Source organism: Lutra lutra, chromosome 10 (genome assembly GCF_902655055.1).
Source record: "Lutra lutra chromosome 10, mLutLut1.2, whole genome shotgun sequence".
Taxonomy (NCBI): domain Eukaryota; kingdom Metazoa; phylum Chordata; class Mammalia; order Carnivora; family Mustelidae; genus Lutra; species Lutra lutra.
In genome coordinates, this window is record NC_062287.1 from 13,884,410 (window position 1) to 13,906,884 (window position 22,475).

The following is a 22,475-nucleotide window of genomic DNA, read 5'->3' on the forward strand; positions in this document are numbered from 1 at the left end:
GACCATCACTTCAGGAAAAAGCAGGTAAGGAATCTAGAGCGGAACAGTCTGTCTCGTGGTGCTTCTGGTTCATGGGGGACTAAAGGTCTGTTGATCCAGGAGGGGTGACTCAGGTCCCCGGCACTACAAAAAAACCTCTCCCCCGCCCCTGGAGTGGGGACAGTGGTACCCTCCTCCTTGGCTGCTGTGATGGTGAAATGAACAAAGGTGCCAATGACATCAATGTGGAAAGAAATTGTTGCTCTGTGCCCTTCCTCCTGGGGAAGGGCTGTTGGCTTCTGGGTCCTTTTCCTGCACACCTGAACCCATCACATCCTGAAATCTGGGACACTGGGCCTGCCCGGGAGCTAGTGAATTCTACCTGCAACCTTCAGTGCAGGAACCCTGGCCCAGAGTGAGCTTGCTTTCACGATCTCATGGTAGCAGGCGTGTGTAGAGAGGAGCAGGGGGCAGGGGTGGGAGTGAGGCACTCTGATGACCTGGACCTGTTGATCAAGGCCAGTTTCAACGGAGAGGCGGGAGCGGGTGTTTCACCCTTCAGACGTGGCTGGTCCCCAGATGTCCTCCATTCTCGCTGAGGCAATAGGGCTGGCAAGGTTGTAGGGAAGGAAGGAAAGATGTACTCATCTAGGCCGCATTATGCCCCAGGCAGGTGCTTTGAATGGGTAGAGAGGCAGCATCTCCTTCTGGGGAAGGAAATCCTCCCAAATGCAATTTCCCACACCTGCCTGGGCCAGGTGAACAAGCAGTTGCTGGCTAGAGTGTCCTCATCAGTCACCCTTGGGTCATCAGTGTTTATTTACTGAACGTTACTCCCATGACCTGGCAGGGGAGAAGAGAGGGGAGTCCCTGCAGAGTGGGGACATGCGGCTTCTTGCTGGAAAGCTTTGACTTGCTTGGAAAGAACTGTAATCTACAGCCGGACGACAATCACCGTTCCTCTCTCACCCAAGTGACCCTGAGACTGTCCCACTGTCAGGCCTCTTGGCTGCATAGAATCACAAAGAAGGAAGGGACGTTGGGGTCATCATCAGTTCGACTGGCCTTCTGATGCATTCCAAACCTACTTTGCAAACAGCCTTCTAGTGTCTACTAACATGCCTCTCATGATGGGGTGTTCACTACCTCTCAAAACTTCCACTCAAATGCACTAGACATTGTCTTCTTGGATTGGGGCATGGACTGGGCTTCTCAGTGAGTCTGGAAAGTCACCAGGCCCACTGTCATGGGGAGAGCCAGTGTTGGAGAAATGGATCCTGCTGCTGGCGCTGCCACAGGGGCTCAAGAAGGTGGACACAGTTGGGGCCCAAGAATGTCAGTAACCTCAATCTTCACAAATAGCCCCAAGTTCCCAAGCGGAAGGTTGCACAGCCACTGGCATGTATCATTTGTGGTTCTGACTGCTGTATACTATTTCTTTCTCTCTCTTTTTTTTAAAATATATATATTTAAATATTTTTATTTATTTGTTTGTTTGACGTAGAGAGAGAGAGAGATCACAAGTAGGCAGAGAGGCAGGCAGATGGAGAGAGGAAGCAGGCTCCCCACTGAGCAGAGAGCCCGATGCGGGGCTCGATCCCAGGACCCTGAGATCATGACCCGAGCCGAAGGCAGTGGCCCAACCCCCTGAGCCACCCAGGTGCCCCTACTGTACATTTCATCACCAGCCTATAGCACTGCATTATCTGTTCTATTGCTGATGGACATTTCAGTTTATTTCAGTCTTGAATGAATGAATCTTACATGACTGTATCTCACAAACATAAGGTTGGGCAAAAAAGCCCTAGCCCCCAAAGAGTACACTTTGCATAATTCGATCGTATGCTTTTTCCGGGAAGGGGGGATGTTAATGACTGGAAGGGGAATGGAAGGGTCTCTGGGGTGCTGGTGATGTTCCCATTCTTGAGTTAAGTGATGATTACACAGATGTGTTTACATCATGAAAAATCAAGCTGTATGTCTATAATCCATGTCCTTTGACACATGTAGGCTATTCTCTATCAAAACACTTATTTAACAAATGACAGCCCAACCGTGATTGATCTTAAAATAGCACTGCTATAATGACTAGTGTGATGGGACTTACACTTTCTCACGAAGGTGCAACAGATAAGAGGAGGCTTTGAGGGAGGGACTGACCCTTTCACAGTTATGGTGAAAAGTCTAGCAGTGATAAAGATATCATAATAAACTGAAATTTGTTGGCTATTACCTCACGTCAGATACTATTTCAAATGTTTTCTGGGTACTGATTCACTGAATCCTCATGACAACACTAAGAGGTCAGCATTTCCATTTTTCAGAGACAGCAGTGGAGGCTCAGAGAGGTTGAGTAGGCACTGAAAGGTCACACAGCCGGTAAGTGGTAGAGCTGGGACTCTAGAGTCTGCTGTAAAGGATGTAAGGTGCGAAAGACCTCCTCTGAGCTCACAGAGTGCCCCACTAAATGCATCCTCGACCTGGTTCTGGGGAAGCTGGGCCGGGCTGGAAAGCCCTCCAGGCTCGGCCACTGGCCCACGTGTTTCCGGCCAACAGAGAGGAAACGCACCCCAACAGTGTGGATGTTGTCATATTTTTAAAAAGAAGTAAATAAGCCTCCTCATTTGCGTGATATTTCACGCTGACTCTGCCTCTCAAACTGTCATTCCATCTACACATGGCACTGTGGGATGCCTGCGATATTTTATAAAGTTAATAACTTTCTCTTAATTGGATGAGTTTATAGAATAGTCTGAGCAATTAACAATAATTACGCCAAAGACACTTTGATTCCAAGGATGCTCCACAAACATCGGCGTATTAAGCCATTTAGGGAAAAAAAACAACAACCTACAATACAGCGACACAAGACGACACACAGGCACCCTTGCTCCCTGCAGTCCCGTGACCCAGAATAAGTCCCCGTCTCCAGGCCACAGGATGACAGGGCTTCTCTGAGGTGCTGAAACAGAAATGGCTTGTGTCACACTTCAGCGTGCTCCAGCACCTTTTCCCGAGGCCCCTGCCTGCTACGAAGAGCGGGTGGCGGGGCTGGGTCCTGTTGGCATTCGTCGAAGGACGCACGGTCTGTGCTCAGCTGACCATGCAGAACAATGCCTTCCGAGCACCTGGCATGGGCTCCTAACAAATGAGGTCTGCAGGCACCCCTGTCTGCCTCTCTGTGTCTCTTGGGCTCTGTGTCTGCCTCTCTGTCCCTGTCTCTCTCTCTCTCTCCTAGGCTACCTTCAGTCTCAACAATATATTTCTCAGGGTGACTTCACCAAAAAGGACAACAGCCAAGAAACATGGAATCCAACGTGACCCTGATCAAATGTTTGAGCTAATCACTATAACATTTCGCGGTTTCTCCAACATTCTATAAGGTGCTTGTTCAGGCTTTGCTGGAATACCTCCATTGATGGGGAGCTCGCTACCTTCTAAAGGCATCTGTTCCATTTTAAGGTAGTGTTAATTATGAGAGAAGTCTTCTATATAAAGGACCTTAACTTCATGTCCTTGGAGCTCCCACCTGCCGGTTCTACTCTTAGAGGAGGTTCTACTCTTTTGGTTTTTCATCTCTTGACTGAGCCACGTTCTCCACGTCCAGCCCAAGTCTTCCCTTCTGCAGGCTGCTGATCCTTGGTCCTTGTCCCTTTTCTATCATTCCAGCCAGCTTCAGAAACCCATCCATCTGGTTAGCAAATTCCAGCCTTGCGACAAAATAGGCCCTAGACTAACGTGTTCATGGGACCTTATTCTCTGCATCCGAGCTCAGGTTTGGTTTGCTTAAACAAAACAAAACAAAACAAACAAAAAGAATCAGTCTTTGCAGGCAAATAGATTCCTGTGTTTGAGCTGGGGAAATGAGTGTGGGGGGGGGAGGCATATCGATGGGGCAAAGGAGAGCACAGAATTGAGAGCTCGGGGTCTCTTGCTCCTAAGGCTTAGGCTGCCCAAGTCCAGTGCCAGCAGGCTTGTCCCTCAGCCCCTTGGGATAGCTTTAAGTGCCACCACCCCTCACTGGGGAGGGCGCCCCGCAGCCCAGGCTGCAATGATGCGTCAGTGTCCTCTTTTGTCTGCACCATCCCACCATCCAGGCTGCCTCAAAACGCCTCGCTGTGGTGACCGGGCTTGGGGGAGCCAGCTCCTGACCCGTCTTCTGTGCCTTTCTCTCCGTCCCCTCCCCAGTGCCACTCTTGCCTTTATGGATCCAGCTTGGGGTGCTCATGCCAGCCCATCTGTTCAGTCCCATATGCTTCCCGCAAGGACTGCCAAGTCGAGACCGGTGCTCGGCGACTCGACTCCAGCCCCAGTGGCTGGACGGAGGCCTTTTCTGCCCAACCTGGTCGCTAGGAAACAGCCTGGCTGGAACATCAGGCCCGGGCCTCCACATGGTGGTGATGCGGCAGGACATGTCTGTGGGTCCCAGGACACCTGCTGATCACCCAGGCCAGCCCTCCGTGGGGACCGCCCCTGGTGGGGATCCAGGGCCTCGAAGCGTGTGGATGATGGGCAGGACCCTCTCAGGCTGGAGAGTCCCACCCGCTGTGAATCTGGGGACTGCACAGAGTGGAGGTACATTTCAGAAAAATTAATATTTGTAGGACAATAGAAAGGATGTTTAATCTTTGTATTGTGCCCTTTGCAAAGCTGTTTTCCTTTTTAGCTAAAGAACTTAAAAGTGATTGTGGATAACATATTTTGATTCCAAAATGTTCATGTTGGTATACTTAAAGAAGCATAAGTGAAGATTTGAAAAACACGGCTGCATTTCAGAAATGCAAAGTTCCTCTTGTTTTCCTTACTTTTTTGTCAGTAGAGAAGTCGTTTATAGACGCAGCTTTAAACGCTTTCACACAGCCACAGACGGTCCTGGGTCATGGGATACTTAATTCTGTTGCCCCTTCCTCAGCAAATTCTGTTGACAGGTTACTAAAAGGCATGATGGAGGGGAGCAATGTTTAAAAAAAATACACACACACACACGCACGCACACACACACACACACACACACAGAGAGTTCAAATTTTGACTCTTGTATGTATTAGCTTTGTGACCTTGGGCAAAATCTCTGAGCCTCAGTTTCCCAATCTATAAAATGGGGGTAGGAATCCTTACTCCATAAATTTGGTAAGAAAATTCGTTACGACAAGTTTGGTGAAGACACTTAGCACAGAGCTTGGCACCCTGAAAACAATAAATCGTTGCTGAATAGACTAGCCTAGTAAATCACAACCCTGCGACTCTGAGGTCCCAAATGTGAACGGTCCCCAAATAGCGCCCCAGCTTCCCCAGAACAACACAGAAAGCCCCAGCCAAAGCTCTTAAAGTGGATGAAGCAGCAGCTCTGACCAGCGATGTGGGGACAGGGATATGATCCAACTTCTCTGCGCAAACCAGAGCTAGGTCTGAATTTCATCAGCCACGAACAGCAGAGAGCTAACAAATTGCTCTCTTTACCCCACTAGTACGTGTAAACACTGCCAGCTCCCTCTTCCCCCTCCCTGCTCTCCCCCACCCCCCTCCTCACACACGCACACACCTCCCCACAAGATTAGATTGGATTCCAGTTTTATAAGGCCATTCTGACACATACAGCCAACCAACTGCTCCATTTAATAGGAAAGACACTGACTGAAATGAACTCCAGAGGGGCGGATTTCCAAGTCACTGCTCAGACAGGCTTGTCTGCTTGCAACCAGCTTGGACTAGAGCCCCCCGCCTTGCCATACCTCCTCTCTTCCCTTCTCAAGTCACAAAAGAAACACCCTCACCCGTATAAACTCATCTCAGGTCCAGGCAGTCAGGATGGGCTTCCGATCTCATGGGACAAGCGGAGACATAGAAAATTCAGAGCCAGTGTAGAAAGCAGGGAAGAGTGGACATGGAATCAGACAGCTGAGTTCCAGTTCCACTTCCACCACTTATTAGCTGTGTGACCTTGGGCAAGTGGCTCAGCCTCTCTGGGTCTTAGTTTCCTCAGCTGCAAAATGGGTACAATAATAACTCCTATGGGGTGACCATGAGAACTCAGGACAATAATGCACAAGCGAATGTTTCAGGTCGTACCAGGCATATGCAGTAGGTACATAATGGAAGGCAGCCCAGGGAAAGCCTGCCTTTCAGCTTTGAGGCAGCGATAGAAAAGTCACTCAGCCTGTAAGAATTTCTTTATTGCAGCTAAATAGATTACTGTCTTTGGACATGGCATCTGGGACAATTAAGCTGAGAATGGAAGATACGTGTGTTCCTTTCAAAGCCGAGCTTGAAATTTCCTTCCATTAGGAAGCCTTCTTTGATCAAAGCACTCAAGTTTTATTGTTCTTTTTATTGGGTGCCTTTCAGTACCTACAAATACATTTGAGACTATAGAGAAAACTCAATTATAAGTAAACATAAGTGGATGCTTAACTTTGTACACAGTTAGGAACCAAAGCATTTTTGGACGTCAGAAAACCCAAGGTTAAGTAATTTGCAGGCAGCTCAGTGATGACACCTATCTGTGAAGTCTGGTGCTACAGACCAGCTCTATTAGACACGAAAAACATTTTAATCAAAGGTCAAGGCAGGGAGACTGGTGCTTCAAGGGAGAAGCCAGGGGATTTTGAGGCTCAGAGAAAGGATCTATGTATATATGAGCAGCTGCATTCTCTTTGCAAATGTTAGTTTACCTTGTTGTCCAGCTGGACTCTAGGATTTCAAGAGTAGGGCTGTATGTCTTTCTTTGGGGAAGATAATGTATGTGAAATTAGAAGCTGGGCTCTGGCACTTGTTGGCTGTGTGGTTTGGGGTACGTTAATCAATGTCACTAAGCCTCATCTCCTTATTTACCCACTAGAGATAATATAATACCTCCAAGGATTAACTTAAAGTTTCAACGAGATAACATATGAAAACACCTACCACTTATGAACAGCATATCCATAAGTAATGCACATATCTTCCCTGAGCTTTAGTATTCCCGTCTGAAAAGTGGGATCATCGTGAGGTTACCAGGAGGATCACAAGAAATGATGTGTTTGGTAAAAAAGTATTCTATCAATTGAAATGCTATTTCTTTTCTTTTCTTTTTTAAAGATTTTATTTATTTGACAAACAGACATCACAGTAGGCAGAGAGGCAGGCAGAGAGAGAGGAGGAAGCAGGCTCCCTGCCGAGCAGAGAGCCCGATGTGGGGCTTGATCCCAGGACCCTGGGACAATGACCTGAGCCGAAGGCAGAGGCTTTAACCCACTGAGCCACCCAGGAGCCCCTGAAATGCTATTTCAATATTTTATTGTTAGTATGGCAAGCATACTACACAGTCTGAAACCTACATGGCCCTCATTCCATGTCTATGGAAGCAATGAATGGTAGATTGAGAGACCATTTGCCTAATCCAAGCTCAGATGTTTGCCAGAATGGAGACCCCCTTAAGAGAAGAGGCCTGACCAGATTATGACCAGATCCATTTTTCCTACCAGATCCATATTTAGCTTGGCTCCCGCCAAAAGGCCAGCAGCTGGAATCTTGCAGAGAAGGCAATACCCTGGCTTCACCACAGGGATACTCTTTCAGGAACAGGAGCCAGTTGTATGATGTTGCCCTCTCTTACTCCCTGCTGCTCCGGATGGCTTGCAGGTAGGAGGGACCTGGGTGACAATGTGCAGGATACTGGAGAATGCAGAGCCAACAGCCCAAAGCAGATCAGACATACACACTTCCCGGATCTCCGAGAACACTGACCTAACCACAGGAGCTGACTGGTCCCTCCAACCTCACAGGCAGCATTCGTGTGTCCGTTCTGGAACTCCCATTCCGTGGCAGACCCAGATGAAGGAGATCGTGGCTCCTAGTTCATGTCAGAGTTCTCCTCCTATATTCAGTTCTGGGGGACCTGAGCCCTGATCCAATGAAGAGGAGGGGAGCCCAGGACCCAGGGCCATTAGCAGGACTGTGAAGTAGGTCCAATCCTCTTAAGGACACATACTTTGGTGCTCCTCACTGTCCCAAGGCACTCAGCATGCAAGACATTTCCTACGCTATACATCTACAGGATTAGAGGAAGAAGATTCGGGAAGGATTATATATGCTGCCCACCTACAGAAAAATAATAATACACACCAAGTCCATGCTGTGTATAAGACACTGCAAGATGCACACACACACATGCAAGGTCTTCTGCTGGGCAGAACAGCACAGCCATCATGAGTGTTGTTGACTTTAAAGTAGGCTAGGCTGAGCTCAAATCCTCGTTCCATGCTGGTTCTAGCTCTGTGGCCTCGGGTATGTTATTTAATATCCCAAAGCCCTTCTCACTTTCCAGGGGCAGAACCCTGGTTTTAATGGACGAACAGCAGTTGAAAACCCCTATGACGGTAAAGGGCAGCCGCTTGTCTAAAATGCTCAACCCGTCCCCTGGAAATTGTACTTTCTAGTGCATGGGATCTGGGGTCAAATAGCCACTGCTCCATCACTCACTGGCTATGGGACTTTGGGGAAGTTAAAGAACCTGAGGGTCCATTTCTTTGCCTTTTTTTTTTTTTAAAGATTTTATTTATTTGACCAAGAGAGATACAGAGATATAGAGATAGAGAGAGAGAGAGAGAGAACACAATCAGGGGGAGCGGGGGAGGGAGAAGCAGGCTTCCCGCCAAGCCCCGATGCGGGGCTCGATCCCAGAACCCTGGGATCATGACCTGAGCCGAAAGCAGAGGCTTAACGACTGAGCCACCCAGGCACCCCCATTTCCTTGCCTTTAAAATGAGGGTAATATTGATACTGATCTCATTGTACTGTTATGAAAGTTTGATAGGATTTTGCCTTGAGTTAGCTCAGTGCCTGGTCCATGGTAAATGTTCAAGAAATCCTAGCTACTATTAATGAAATCTCCCAACAGACTAGGCAGCAGAGGTTCAAGAAATTAAGTAATTTGCCAAGATCACACAGCTGGGATTTGAACCCTACTCTCCGACACCAAGACCAGTGGTGTCACTCTTGGGGGACAATGGCTTACTGTTCCCTGCATGAAGGGTAGCTACAATTTTCACAGGCTCTGTGAAGGCTCTCCTCCAGAGAGAACAATGGTGGGCGTTCAGGTACCATAAAGGACAGGTGGGAGGGGCTCTCGGTGCAGGAGGCATAGTGGAAAAATAGAACAGCTTACCCTCGGTAAACCATTCACTTCCCTTTTACCATTCGTTGGTTCCAAATTAAGTCTAGCCAACTAGCTAAGCCACCCACTAGCTTCAACTTGATTGAAATGAGCTGAATTGAAGTGACAGCGTCATAAGGCGCTCGCAGAGAAGGGCGAGAAGGGTCAGGAGCAGAGGCTCTGTGTGGTGACAAGAGCCAGAGGAGGGCCCTTCAGCAAGGCCTAGAGAGAGGAGATGACTCTGATTTAGTCTCCAAAGAATGACAGGAGCCACTTTTGACCTTGTGGCTCTTGACAGGGGACTGAATGGCAAGGTGATCTTAACCTACAGATAGAGTTTGGAGGTTCCAAAGCCGTCTGTAAGCGCGCTGTGAGGGAGAGGGGGTGGGAAGGAATCCCATTACAAGTTAAAAAGAATGCATCAGACATACTCGGGTTTTGCCCTTTTCTGTATTTTGGCCTTTCTGTTTTATGGCTCGCTCATGTCGAGGTAAGATAACCCTGTATCGTGCATTCCCATGAACACCGGAGGCCCGGGGGAAGAGCCTCACACTCACCCCAGCCCTCGAACTCGTCCGCTCCCAAGCTTGGTCCGGGCAGCGCCCCCATGCATCCCTCATGGGGGGACTTCATCAGCCTCTCACTAGAATCCCAGCTCCCAGAGCTAGCCTGCGAGGTGCAGAAGGCTTCTAGCAAGGATTTCTCTGGCAGGGGCACAGATCAATTCGTGGCCTGGCGGAGAAGTTAGAACCAGAGTTGGGGGGCAGGCTTGGCTTTTGGGTCTAGGTCAGTGGTTGTCAAACTTGTCTGCCCATTGGAATCACCCAAAGAGCTTCTAAATCCACTGGTGCCTGAATGGCATGGCTCTCAGGGTGGCCTCAGTTCCAGGACAGTTTCAAAGTCCCCCATGGGTGATTCGAACGTGAACCGCTGGTCTGGGACTCCCTCCCAGTAGGGGCTCTGCTTCACCCCCAGCTCCCAGCTCTCCCACCCCAAACACACAGGGAGTCTCTGTGGGGATCTCCCAGACTGTCGGGCGGGGGGCCCAGCTCAGCAAAGCACTCTGACACGAAGTCGTCTGAGCAAAGGGATGCCAGGGCTGGGACGGTGCCCTCTGGCTTTCAAAACACCTCTGCCGCCCCCCTATCCCAACACCTGCGGCTCCTTTCCCTGGGACAAAGCTCTGTATTCCACAGTGAGAGAGAAGGCTTAAAACCTTCTCTCCACCACCACCCCTTGAGGGAAAAGAAAGTGACTCACCTTCGTGCTAAGCCCATACAAGCCTGATGAGGAGGGAAATGGCTTAGCCATGTTGCCTGCCTATGAAAACAGTCAACCTAAAAGCGTGTCCCACATTTTAGAAATGAAGAAATGGGGTCATAAAGGTGGGACGTGGCCTGGCCAAGGGCATCTCTTCAGCAAGTCAGCAGTAGAACCTATGGGCAGGGAGGATACTTGGCACCCTTGACCCACCTGGGCGTGGGCATGGCCTTGACTCTGAAAATAGAAGGTGTGTCCCCTAAGTGTCCGGTACCAGACATCATACTGCTCCAAAATAGCATTTGGAAACGCACTGGGCATTTTTTGATTGTTAATGTCCATGGGTGCTGCTGGCCTTAGTGACCAGGGTCCAAGGACACTACATATCCTGCAATGCGTGGGCCCGTGCTGCCCAAGGAAGAAGTGTCCAGCCTCAAATGCCATTCGCATCCCTGTTGAGAAACAGTTAAGCCCTGAGCTGCTGCTGCCTCAGAGGCCCGTCTTCCCCCAAGCTCCTCATGGGAACACTGGGGCCACGTCGGATGGCTCTGTGAGTCCATTGGCAGAAGGAGCCATGCCCCCAGGCAGGCTCCACAGGTGCTGTGAGGCCAGCACCTGGGCGGTTGGGTTAATCTGGAGCTAAGCCTCGGGTCCAGGAGAGGCTGGAGACCCCCATACCAGCTTCAGGTCAGAAGTTAAAAACGCCCCCTGGGGGGTCGCTCAGCACAGCATGTTCTTGTCGGGGGCCTCCCCTCTTCTGGCATCAGACCTGGACAGCGGTTCAGACCAGATGACCATCTGCCCCCTGCTCAGCCCAAGCGACCCCATCTCCTGTGGGTGCTACATGACGCAAGGGACTTGTCAGGGAGGACTGCCCCTTCCTGAACAGACAGGACCCTCACCAGGACGCTAGGTGTGAGTGTGGTTGTCTACACTGCTACCTGACCGCTTTCAGGAGGCACCTCTCTGCTTAGTGCCAGGAGCTCCATACCTTCTCAGCCGGACAGTGGGGCAAGGTGAGGCTGACGGGCCGTTAGCAGGTAGGTAGACTCTGGGGCTATTTTATTCACTGGGGCAGTCGTGTCCCCCCTCCCACCTGTCTCCTCGTCTGCAAAGGTGGGTGGCGATGCTGCTTGCTTTATTGCGGCGAGGAACCAACGAGGCAAAAGTGTAAAAGTGTGTGGCGGACGCGAACGCTCCGCACCAGCAAGCCCCCTTTATGCTGGGGGAAGGAAAGAGGGGGAGGGGAGAGGACAATTTTTCCATCGCTGTCCCAGGTTCCCAGCACCCCCGTGTCCCCAGGGCCCACATGTGCACACCTGGGGACTGGCAGAGCCCAGCCCCGAAGCCTGCAGTCCCCGAGAACTCTCCTCCCCCCTCTGACCCCCTGAGGGCAGGACCGAGAGGGCCTAGCAGCAGGCACACAGTAGGGCAACTTGCATGATATACTCCTCCATGCCTGTTTCCCATCCACGACCAGCACCCTAGTTCTGTAGGAGAAGAGAAGGGGAAGAAAAACCTGCAGAAGAAACCAGCCGGGCCTGTCGGCAGTGGTTCCTGCGAGACTTTACCTTTGGGAAGATGAGCTGACATTTATGGCGAGAAGTTTTATTTCTGTGGTAAATAACCTCTAATGGCATAGGTCATTACACTAATTATAGCACATAATTAATTTTCTAATTCTTTTTTTAAGTGGCCACATATTACAAGAGAAACATAATTTATGCCTTGTCTTCCTGGGCAGATAGGATAGGGCTCATCCCATCTCCCTGCCCCACTAGAGCCTCTTTGGGGCTCTGGCCTGCCAGGATAGCTCCAGAGGCGACCAAGACCTTTCCAGTCCTTCCTCACATGTTGTTCTCAGGCCAAAGCCGCCCTCGCTACCATCTGAGGGGGATTTTCAGGGGCTCTGCCCGGTTTCCCTGAGGCCAGTCCTTGGGCACATGGCTGGTGCTTTTCTTCAAGGCTTTGGCTAATGGTTGTCTCATGCCCTTCATGGTGGGGCACCTGGTAGGACCAGGGCATGGGGGTGATGGCCCCACGTCGACACACTCACCCTGCCTCTGAGCCATGGCATTCACGTTCCCTACCATCTGGATGCCCTTCCATGCAAACCCTGTCCATGACCATGGCTTGGCCTTGCTTTCAGCTCAGCAGCCATGACTTTGCACGGGCTTATCTTTGCAGTGCCCCACAGGGAATTTCGGGAACTCCCATGCCGGGCACTTTGCATATATTATCTAATTTAATTTTACTTTTTAAGATTTTTTTTTAAATTTTGGGGGTGCTGGGGGGTGAGGCATAGGGAATGGGAGAATCTCAAGCAGACTCCCCACTGAGCATGGAGTTCAATGCCATGCTTGACCTCATGACCTGAGATCGTGACCTGAGCTGAAACCAAGAGTCAGAGGCTTAACTGACAGAGCCCCCAGGTGCCCCCCCACATTGAATTATCAAAGGGGGTTCCACCATCCTGGACGGGGAGCTGAGCAAGGTGAGGCTCAGAGAAGCGAAGTGCCTTGGCCAGTGGCACACATCTGGGAATGTGGCCACGCTGGGCCCGAGTGCCGGTGGCTGCCTTCCTAGTTCAGCCTCCCAGCACAGGGAGAAGCGCTGGTGTTAGAGCAGGACAAGCCTCCCCACCTCACCAAATGCTATCCCTGCTGGATCTTGCCTTCGCAAAGCTTCAGTCAGCACTGCTGGCCCCTTAGTCTGTGAGTTCTGTCCCAGCCTCTCCCCTGAGCTTTGCCTGCCCATCGGACACACCAAGTCTGCAGGGGCGCCTGCCATCACACCACCACCCCACACACAACTCTGCCTCCAGGCTTCATTCATTCATTCATCCATTCAAACGTTCTCTATTGGATATTTACTGACCAATATCTGGACACTCATGTTCACAGCGGCCAAAAAGTGAGAGCAATCCAAGTGTCACAATGGATTGTCAACAGACACTTGGATAAACAGAACGTGCTCCATAAATACAACAGAATATTGCATGGCCCTAAAATGAAAAAAACCTTCTGACACGTGCTCTAACACGGATGGACTTTGAAGATACTACGCTAAGTGAAATAAACCAATCACAAAAGGATGAATATTATATGATTCTACCTAGATGGGATACTTAGAGTAGTCACATCCATAGAGACTGGATAGAAAGCAGAATGGTGGTTGCCAGGGGCTGGGGAAGGAGGAAATAGGGAGCTACAGTATAAGGGGTACAGAACTTTAGTTTGAGATCATGAGAAAATTCTAGAGATGGATGGGGGTGAGGTGGCAGTTGTCCAACAAGGTGAATGTACTTAATGCCACTGTACACTTCAAAATGGTTAAAATGGGGACGTCCAGCTGGCTCATTCAGAGAGCATGTGACACTTGATCTCGGGGTTGTGAGTTCGAGCTCCGTGTTGGGTACAGAGATTACCCCCCCAAAATTTAAAAACTTTAAAAATCTTAATTAGTAAACTTTAAAAATCTTAATCTTAAAATGGTACATCTTATGTATATTTTACCACAATTTTTAAAAAGCTTTACTGGCTGCCTAACATAGGCCAGACCTTCTTCTAGGTTGTGGAGACACAGCAGTGAACAAAATGGAAGAAAAATCCCTGCCTTCGTGAAGCCTACATCCTAGTTGGGGAAGAGAGACAATAACTAAGGAAATTGATAGCATAGGGTGAGTGGTGGATAAGGCTATGAAGAGAAATAAAGTGGGGGAAGAGGGCGGAGAATGGTACAGCAGCTGCTACTTCATAGAGAGGGTCAGGAAAGCCATCTAAGGGGACACTGGACCACATACCTGAACGACAGGATGGACTGAGCCATGTAGATGTTGTTCCTGTTGGAAACCCAGCAAGTGCAAGGGTCCTGAAGCAGGGAGCCAGGGTGAGTAAAGGATAGGGCCAGATCATGGAGGGCTTGGAGGTCAGACTTTGGATATCATTAGTGTGATCTCTTTATGACGCTTCATGGCACCATCACTTTCCCTGTCAGCTGGCTTCAGACATTGGACTAACGTAGTTGATTGAGAGCTTGGACTCTGAAGCCAGACTGCCTGGGCCCATATTCCAGAGGCATGGCCTTGAGTGAGAACCTGACCACCTCAGGCCTTAATCTCCTCATCTATAAAATGGGTGAGGTAACAATAATGTCTCTTCCATATAATGAGCACTCAGTGATTGTCGGCTTTTGTTATTTTGGCTTGCTTTGACTTTCCTGCTCTTGCCCTGAACAGCTGATCTGTTGCCAAGTCCTACTAAGTCTACCTCCACGGGCCCAGAGTGGTTCATCACACGGTTACGTACCTCTAGGACCTGGGACACAGTCTCCGAAGGACAGCTAGGTTCCTGAGCACTAAACCCCACCCATGTCCTGCACCCCCTCTCCCTTCCCTTGACCAGTTACTTCGCTTTTCCAGGTTCTGGGCTTGCCTCTCCTCCCTGACGATGCCTGCTGCTGCCTCCCAGATGGGGCTGGGGCCTCCAGCTCACCCTGGCCTCCCCGGACTCCCACCATCTACCTCCCTGGTTGAAACCCCTCTGCTCCATGCCCAGATCCCACCTCTGCCTCCCCTTCGGTCTGACGTTGCCCACGTGGCTGCCGCGTCTGTCCTGCTCCTGCTTCCCTCCAACCCACGTCCCCACCCTGCGAGGCCCCAGCCAGGCCCCGAGCCTGGGTAATCCGAGTAGAACATGCGCTCTCCAAATGCAGATGGAAATTAGAAAGGCAGACTGATCTGTGTTAATGAAGGTTAAAAAAAAAAAAAAAAAGAAAAAAACAGATCTAGGGATTAAAAGAAAAAGATGAAGAGGAATCAGCTCTCCTTCAAGTGGAAATGCGCTCCACAGAGAGGCCTGGGGATTTCCGGAGACATGTCCCTGTCTGGAGGGTGGTGTGGGGTGTGAGGTGTCATTCTGCAGGCCCAGCGACGCTCACAGCCACCTGCCTTTGGCAAGGCAACACCCCTGATACCCCTGGTGCTCCTGGTCACTCTAAGGGGCCTGTGTCACTGCTGCGTGCTGGGACAGGAAGCTCCAGGCTTGCCCTTCCTCCAGCCAGGGAACCACGGAGCTGCTGGCTGTCCTTGTGGAGCACCCCCCAACCCCCCGCAGGGACTGTAGGATGGGGCAATCACACCACTGCCATCACACCAGCACTGGGAGCTGGGATGGCACCCGGGGAGCCCTGGGGAAAGAGGATACTGCTTCCTCAGCCTGGAGGCAGCCACCAGAAGGGGCCGGCCAGGGCGATGACAAACTCTGAGCAAGACAGGCAAGCGGAGAGCAGCAGACACCCCAAGCGACAGACAACAGGAGAGAGAGTCTGAGTCTCAGGGAAGGCTCGGGAATGTGGGGTGGGAGGGAGAGGAGTGACAGAGGCTCCCGTCTGACACAGGGATGTCGTGTCCACCCAGGGGCCCCTTCCTCTTTCTTCTCACAGACCCCTAACCTGCTCCAAGGAGAGTGGGGAGAAGGGGAACAGACAGCAAGACAGGACAAGTGGCCACACTGCCTGGAGGGGGCCGCTGAATGTGCTTGACGTGCCTGCTTGCTGTACTTGGCCTGACACACAAAACACACCTCTGCTCAGCTCAGTGGCCTTGGGGACACGCAGAGCTCTGCTCCGAACCTGCAGCGCCTTCTGCCACTCCGGGCCAACGCACCGGCTCCCGGGCCGCCCGGGATGCTGTGTGTGTGGATGTGGAGCAACAGGGCAGAGTGAGGGGAGGAGGAGGCAGACAGCCCACGCTGCCAAGAAGCCTTCCCTGGGGACACAAGGACATCCTGGTGGGCCCCTGTCCCCCCCCCCACGAGCCCATGCAGACCACACACTGACCGAGCTGCGCTGAGGCACACGGCAGTCCTGAGGAATAAGAACTGGTGTTGTCCCCACTTTACAGCTGTGGAAACTGAGGCATAGAGAGGCAAACTAAACTACCCACGGTTCCACAGTGGGTAGGAGGCGGGGCCAGGGCCTGAAAGCAGGTAGCTGGACTCCAGATTCCACCCTCTGGGAGAACAATGAAGCCTTCCTGAAGACCATCCCTGCGGGACCATTTTAGCCTGGTGACTGGGAGCCCAGTCAGACAAAGAACACCCAGTTCCAACCTCAGCTCTGGCATTCCTCCTAGATTTGTGTCCTTGGACAGGTCACAGGAGCACTCATGCCTCAGTTTCCTCATCTATAAAACTGGGGTCATAGCCTCCAGGGACAAGGGTTGTGAAGAATGAATGAGATAGAGCACGTAACATGCTCAGAATGGAACCGGGCACATAGTAGGTGCTCAATAAATGCGAGCTGTTACTGTTTTATGGGTGGGAGAGCCCTGGTGCCAAAGATGGGGAAGAGGTGGGCAAAGGAGGAGAAAGGGGCCCTGGGAAAGGTGAAAGGACATTTGGAAAGAAGACACTGCCCGCCATGTCTTGGCCAGCAGTCCTGCCTAGGACACGGCCACACAGAAGGCCTAAATCTGGACTTCCTGGGGTCTCCTGCTCCTTTCCAGTCTTATCCCTGCTCAGCAGTGATGACACACGGTCAGGAAGCCTCTCCTGCAGACACCTGCCTGGCTGGATCAGGGGGACAGAGAGAGGAGAGCTCCCCAGGGCTTCCAGAACCACCTGTTTCTGTGGCCAGTGTCCCTGGGAAGCCTGACAGAGGACCCATGCGGGCTCCAACCAGTGTTAACCTGGCACACCCCGAACTATCTTTCCAGCATCTTCTCTCCACTGGATCCTAGAACGCTTAGTGGCCTGGGTCTCAGAGATCAGAGGAATTAGTCCAGTTCAACCTAAAGGGCAGTGTCTTTAGGAACGTTTACGTTTTGAAAGACACCCAGAGGGAGAGACCAACGCTTACCTGGAGAGAACACATTAGATAATTAGACTGGGGCGAGGCGGAGTCAGGCACATGTTTCAGGGAGTGTGTGTGTGCCTGTGTGTGCGTGCACGTGTGTGTGAGTACCGGTGTGCTTTGTGTGTGTGTCCTATGGACATGTGTGCATGTGTCCCTGCGGGTGTCTGTGTGTATATGCATATGCATGCACGTATGTGCCCTATGGACAAGTGTGCATGTGTGTGCACGTGTGGGGACATATATGCATGTGTGGACATGGGTATATGTATGAATGTGCCCGTGTGGACATGTATGAGCCTGCCCTGTGGCTATGTGTGCATGTGCATGTACGTGTATGAGCACGTCCCATACACACGCATGCATGTGTGAGCACGCGCATTTGGACATGTGTACACAGGTGTGCATATGTGTGGACATGTATGAGCATGTCCTGTGGACGTGTGTGTATTGTGAGTGCCTGTGTGGACATGTGAGCATGGTGCAATGAGTACCCAGCACTCCATAAGCCCGTCATGCGCCCATCTAACCGTGCCATCATCCCCACTTCCCAGCCTTTTCCCTGGGCCGGGCCCTGAGCTAAGCTCTAAGTGACCGAGGACAGCAACCCAGGCCCTGTGCATGGGGAGCAGCTCCCTAAGCAGAGAGGGGACGGTCTATAGACACCAGGTCAGAATGGGCAGCACTCGGAGCAGCCAACCTTTCACGTGCTGCTGGGGACACAGCAGCCCAGGGAGGAGCAGTGACCAGCCCCAGGACATCACGTCCACACATAGGTCCACACAGCCACACTCATGCAAATGTGTTTACAAACTGGCTGAAGCCTCCACCCCACAAAGGAATGTCTTCTACGGCCTCATTATCAGAGGTTATCCTCGTACTTTCTGAGATGCTCCCAGTGATGGGAGGCTCACCACCTCTCCAGAGCAGCCACTGCGTTTTTGGGCACTCTAGCTGTTGGGTTAGAGTGAACAACAATCTGTTGTCTCCAGCCCTGACCTCACTGCCCTGTTTCTGCCTTCTCCCAGGTCTGTGGGGAGCAGGAGGAGGAAACTCTGTTTTCTCAGGGCTTTCTCTTCTACACTTGGCTCATACGATGAGTTTCTAGCCCCTCACCAGCCTGAACCCCCTCATTCTGCTTCGGTGGAGCATGCCGTTGCAGGGGTTGGTTCTAGGAGCTGGGGGCCCACCGTTAATTTGGTCAAATCAAGTCACTCCAGAATGTGGCCCGGACTTGCACCAAAGGTTATGGTACGGCCCCAACATTTGGTCAGGTCCAAAATGGGGTTTTGTTAAAAGCATGAAGCCCCAAATGTCCCCTATTCAATAAATTCAGGCTCATGATGGTCTCTTTTCCTTTGATTTCTTCGTGGGTGGTAGTACTGATTCACTCATAGTAATTGTAGCTGCCATTTACTCGGCATGGCTTATGTGCCAGGGCTCGACATGTATTATCTCATTTAATTCTCCTAGCAGAGCTAGGAGGTGGACGCTGTATGGAGGAAACCTAGACCTGCCTTCTACACAGTGAGCGATGACCTCAAAGCCAGAGTTCCAAACCATTAGGCCCCACGGGCTCTCAGAAGAGGGCTGGTCCAGGTGGGCTCCTGTTGTCTTACCCACAATAGGATGATACCACAAACCACTTTGCCCTTCAGCCTTCTGATCAGGAAAGATGACAGAAAGCAAGGTCTCTCTGTCAGCTGGAATTTGGTATGACAGCTACCAAGAAGAGTCGGCGGCTGGGGACAGTGTGTGACTCTCGGAGGCCTGTGGGCCCCCAGGCGCCCACTGGCTGAGAGGTCCTGCCTCCTGTCCCGTCACACCTAGACTGGCCTGGGCTCCCGCCACCCTTCCATGAAGGAGATTCTCTTCCCATTAAAAACATGTCTCCCGGCTGAGAGGGCTGGGGTAGGGAGGAGACAGGCCTCCAGCCCTCACTCTCTGTCAGCGCAGAAGGAGGGATCTGAGCGCTCTAAAAACTGGGTTAAAAATGGCTTGGCTGTACCTATCTTATCTGCTTTACACTGAAAGCCTTCAGCGCGTGGCAGGTTTTCACGCAGAATTTTCCTTACTAATCCCCCTTTGTTAACTCTGATACCAGCACTGCAATACCAAGCTCGTCTGGGTGATTTGAGAGGGATTACAGACCCTCAATCCTTCAGCATGTGAGAGAAGAATGTTTTCTTAAATCAAATTTTACACAAACCTGTTTTCAAAAATAATCAAAGTGCAAATCCCTTGTCAGGACTGAAGGGTGGGGGGAAGACACTTGTCTCTTCAAAATTCAACACTGCATCGGAAGCTTGTCCTCTTGGAGGGCGAGGCAAAGGCGGAGAGCCACCTGGCTGATTAGTGGCCCCAACCCTTCACGTCCTCCAGACTTCTGCATTTACAAATTGGGGCTCCGGGAGAGGAGGGAAGGTCAGATGCTCTGGCACCGATTGGCGTCGGCCTGACCCTGTTCTCTGGATGGCACGGCGAGCAAGGTGGGGGAGCCAGGGGCAGATTCAAATTCAATTCTGACAAACGCATGTATATTAATCTATCACGTGGCGTGTACCGTGCTGGGCTTGGTGGCGGGCACAAGGATCAAGATAGTTTTCCCCTTGCCTTGAGGAAATCACAGGCAAGCAGGGAAGGTAGCTATCCATCTGGAGAACCTCGATGCAGGACAGATAGGAACAGGGGTCACAACGGAGCAGCAAGTGACAGAGAGAGAAGATCACCCAGTCCTCTCAGAAGGCTTCCTGGAGCTGGGAGAACCTGGATAGGGGGCTGTGGCTCTGAAGGGTGCCCTGTAGGGAGCAGGAAGAGGGTCAATGGGAATCAGCCATTGTCATCGTTGCCTCCACTTTGTGGGGAACATGAAACCGTGGCCATACACCCCTTCTGCCTGGCTTGGTACAATAGGCTATCTTTCGGGCCTTTTCCAGCTCCTATGTGAGACTCTAGAAGGCCAGGGAAAGGAAACAAAATGGTACAAGATGCTAGGGGCCTACTGGGGGCCCTGGGTGAGAGCCTGGAATCGGGCTGCCTCGAATTGGCATTTGTGACTCCAGCCTAATGCTCGGCTGGTCTGCAGAGCCCCAGAGCCCCACCCACCTGCAAATCCGGTCCCCTCCTGCCAGCCCTGCCCCCCTCTACTCCTACCCACATACTCTTGAATCTGGGCCCCCAGCTGCAAGGGGGGGGGGGTCCCCTGCCCCTCGAGGCTGCCTTCCTGGCGGCAGGTCATAGATGGGAGCTTGGTGGGGCCAGAGCCTCAGCTAGACACCTGGCCTGGGCCTTCCCTTCCCGGTCCTGGGGAGGTGATGGAGGGACAGCAAAGCAGGGAACCTCTCAAGGGTCAAGGCCTCTGACAACAAATGGGCCTTGAAATGGGATTTCATCTCTGGTGCTGGGCTGTGGCTAGGCACAAGGAACAGTGTGGCCAGACCACAAACCCTGACCTCCCTCAGCGGGCACGCCATGCCCACCACCCCCAAGCCCCTGACAGGAGGCTCAACAGCAAGCATATTGCCTCATGGGGGCTGATTAAAGACGGATGCACAGCCCCCGAGGTTACTGGTAGCTCGGGCTGCTCTTGGATGCATAACCCCAGTATTTTCTTCTTAAGCAATTCTTCTGCTCTTTGATGTTCCGCAGCGACACACAATCATATTCGGTTTGGTGCACAGAACGAGGAGCGGGGGGGGAGGAGGAGGGGCCCATGGAGGAGGAGAGGAGGCCCCGCTCTGTCTGCCCATTCTTTCAGGGCAAATTCAGTTGCACCATTTCATCCCTGGCTGGTCAGGGATCCAGCAAGCTGTGGGCTGTCTTTCCGCAGCGCCGGGATTGCGGGTATCCGAGGAAAATGGTGCCAGTGGTTGGGTTTTATGGCTTCCAACGCAGAACTTCCCGATGTGTTTTATTTATTCTAAATTCTGTGACTCACTTGCCATTCTCCCTTTTCTGGGGTACCCCAGGGGCTCAGAGGAAGAAAGAGGGTGGGCCTCAGACTTCTGCTTGCCTGGGGGAGGAGAGAAGGGCAGGGAATGAAGAAAGTGGGGGGGCAGGGGGCCCCGAAAATGATGTGGAAGAAAGGAGAAGGAACAAAGGAGACAGACCGGTGGGGAAGCAGAAAGAAGGGTGGGGTTTATCAGAGGACAGCAGAAGCGGGGCTGGGTGGTGCATTCTCGGGACATGTAAGAGGGGAGGAGATGGCATAGCAGAGACAGGATGTGGGCTGGGAAAGGAGGCTTTAGCCACAACTGGGTCCAAGTGGTGGAAATCTATGGCCAGGGAGTAGATGGGACAATGAGGCGTACATCACTTCAATGAACCTTCCCTGGGCTGAACCCCTGGTGCCTGCTCCCTTTGCTCCTGACCCCTTCCAAAGAGTGGCCAAAGCAAACTGGACTCAGACACAGAGCTTCTGGTAATTTCTCCTCTGTGCGTGCCCGGATCCCAGCCAAGGCCTGAGCACCCGGCCTTGCTCCCTGAAGTGGGGGCCTTGCCCTGGCAGGGGAGGGGAGTCAGAAATAGGAAAGGTCAGCGTGGTAATGGGCAGGGCTGGGGGAGCACAGGGTCTGAATGAGGAAAAAATGGAGTCCTTCATTGGTGTTACGGCTGCAGCAAATAAAATCACACCCATGTCTCTCCTGGCCAGACATTTGGGGAATAGGTGAGTATTTTCAAGCATTCCTTTTAAGAGTGAAGCGGCAAGTTTCATTATCATATTTTAATTAAAAGGAAAAAATCCTATTAAACAATTCCCAATGTATTCGGATTAGCAAAAACCAGCACCTGAGACCCAGTAGCTCAGCATGTGAGAACACACTAACCAGACTCCTTTTCCTCAGAAACCCTCTCCTCTCCTGCCCCTCCCCCCCTCCAGCCAAGCGAATGGTTTCTGACGGGCTCAATCCTGGGCAGGCCGCAGTGGGGGACCCATGCTTCTCCCACTCCCCTGAGGGAGCCATGTTCCCCAAAACTCACTGGAAACCCCGCAAAGGTCCTATTCAAAGCACTGCTGGCAAGAAACTTGGCCGTATTGTCAGGGAGTCCCGGGCTTAAAACCCCCGGTTTCCCCACTTCCTGGCTGTGTGGCCGAAGGCAAATTCTGGATTTCTTGGAGCTCTGATTTCCCAGTTTGCAGGATGTAAAACTGACGTCTGTTTCATAGCATTGTTGGAAAGATTCGAAATTATATCGGAGAAGAACCTGGTACGGTGCCCTAGTGAGGAAATAAAGAGGAAGCGACGTTCTT

General features: G+C 51.6%; 1 protein-coding gene across 1 annotated transcript in view; it reads right to left on the reverse strand.

Moving 5' to 3' along the window:
• Positions 1–22,475, reverse strand: part of DSCAML1 (DS cell adhesion molecule like 1) — a 341,358-nt gene that overhangs the window by 173,489 nt on the left and 145,394 nt on the right. The window lies entirely within an intron of this gene.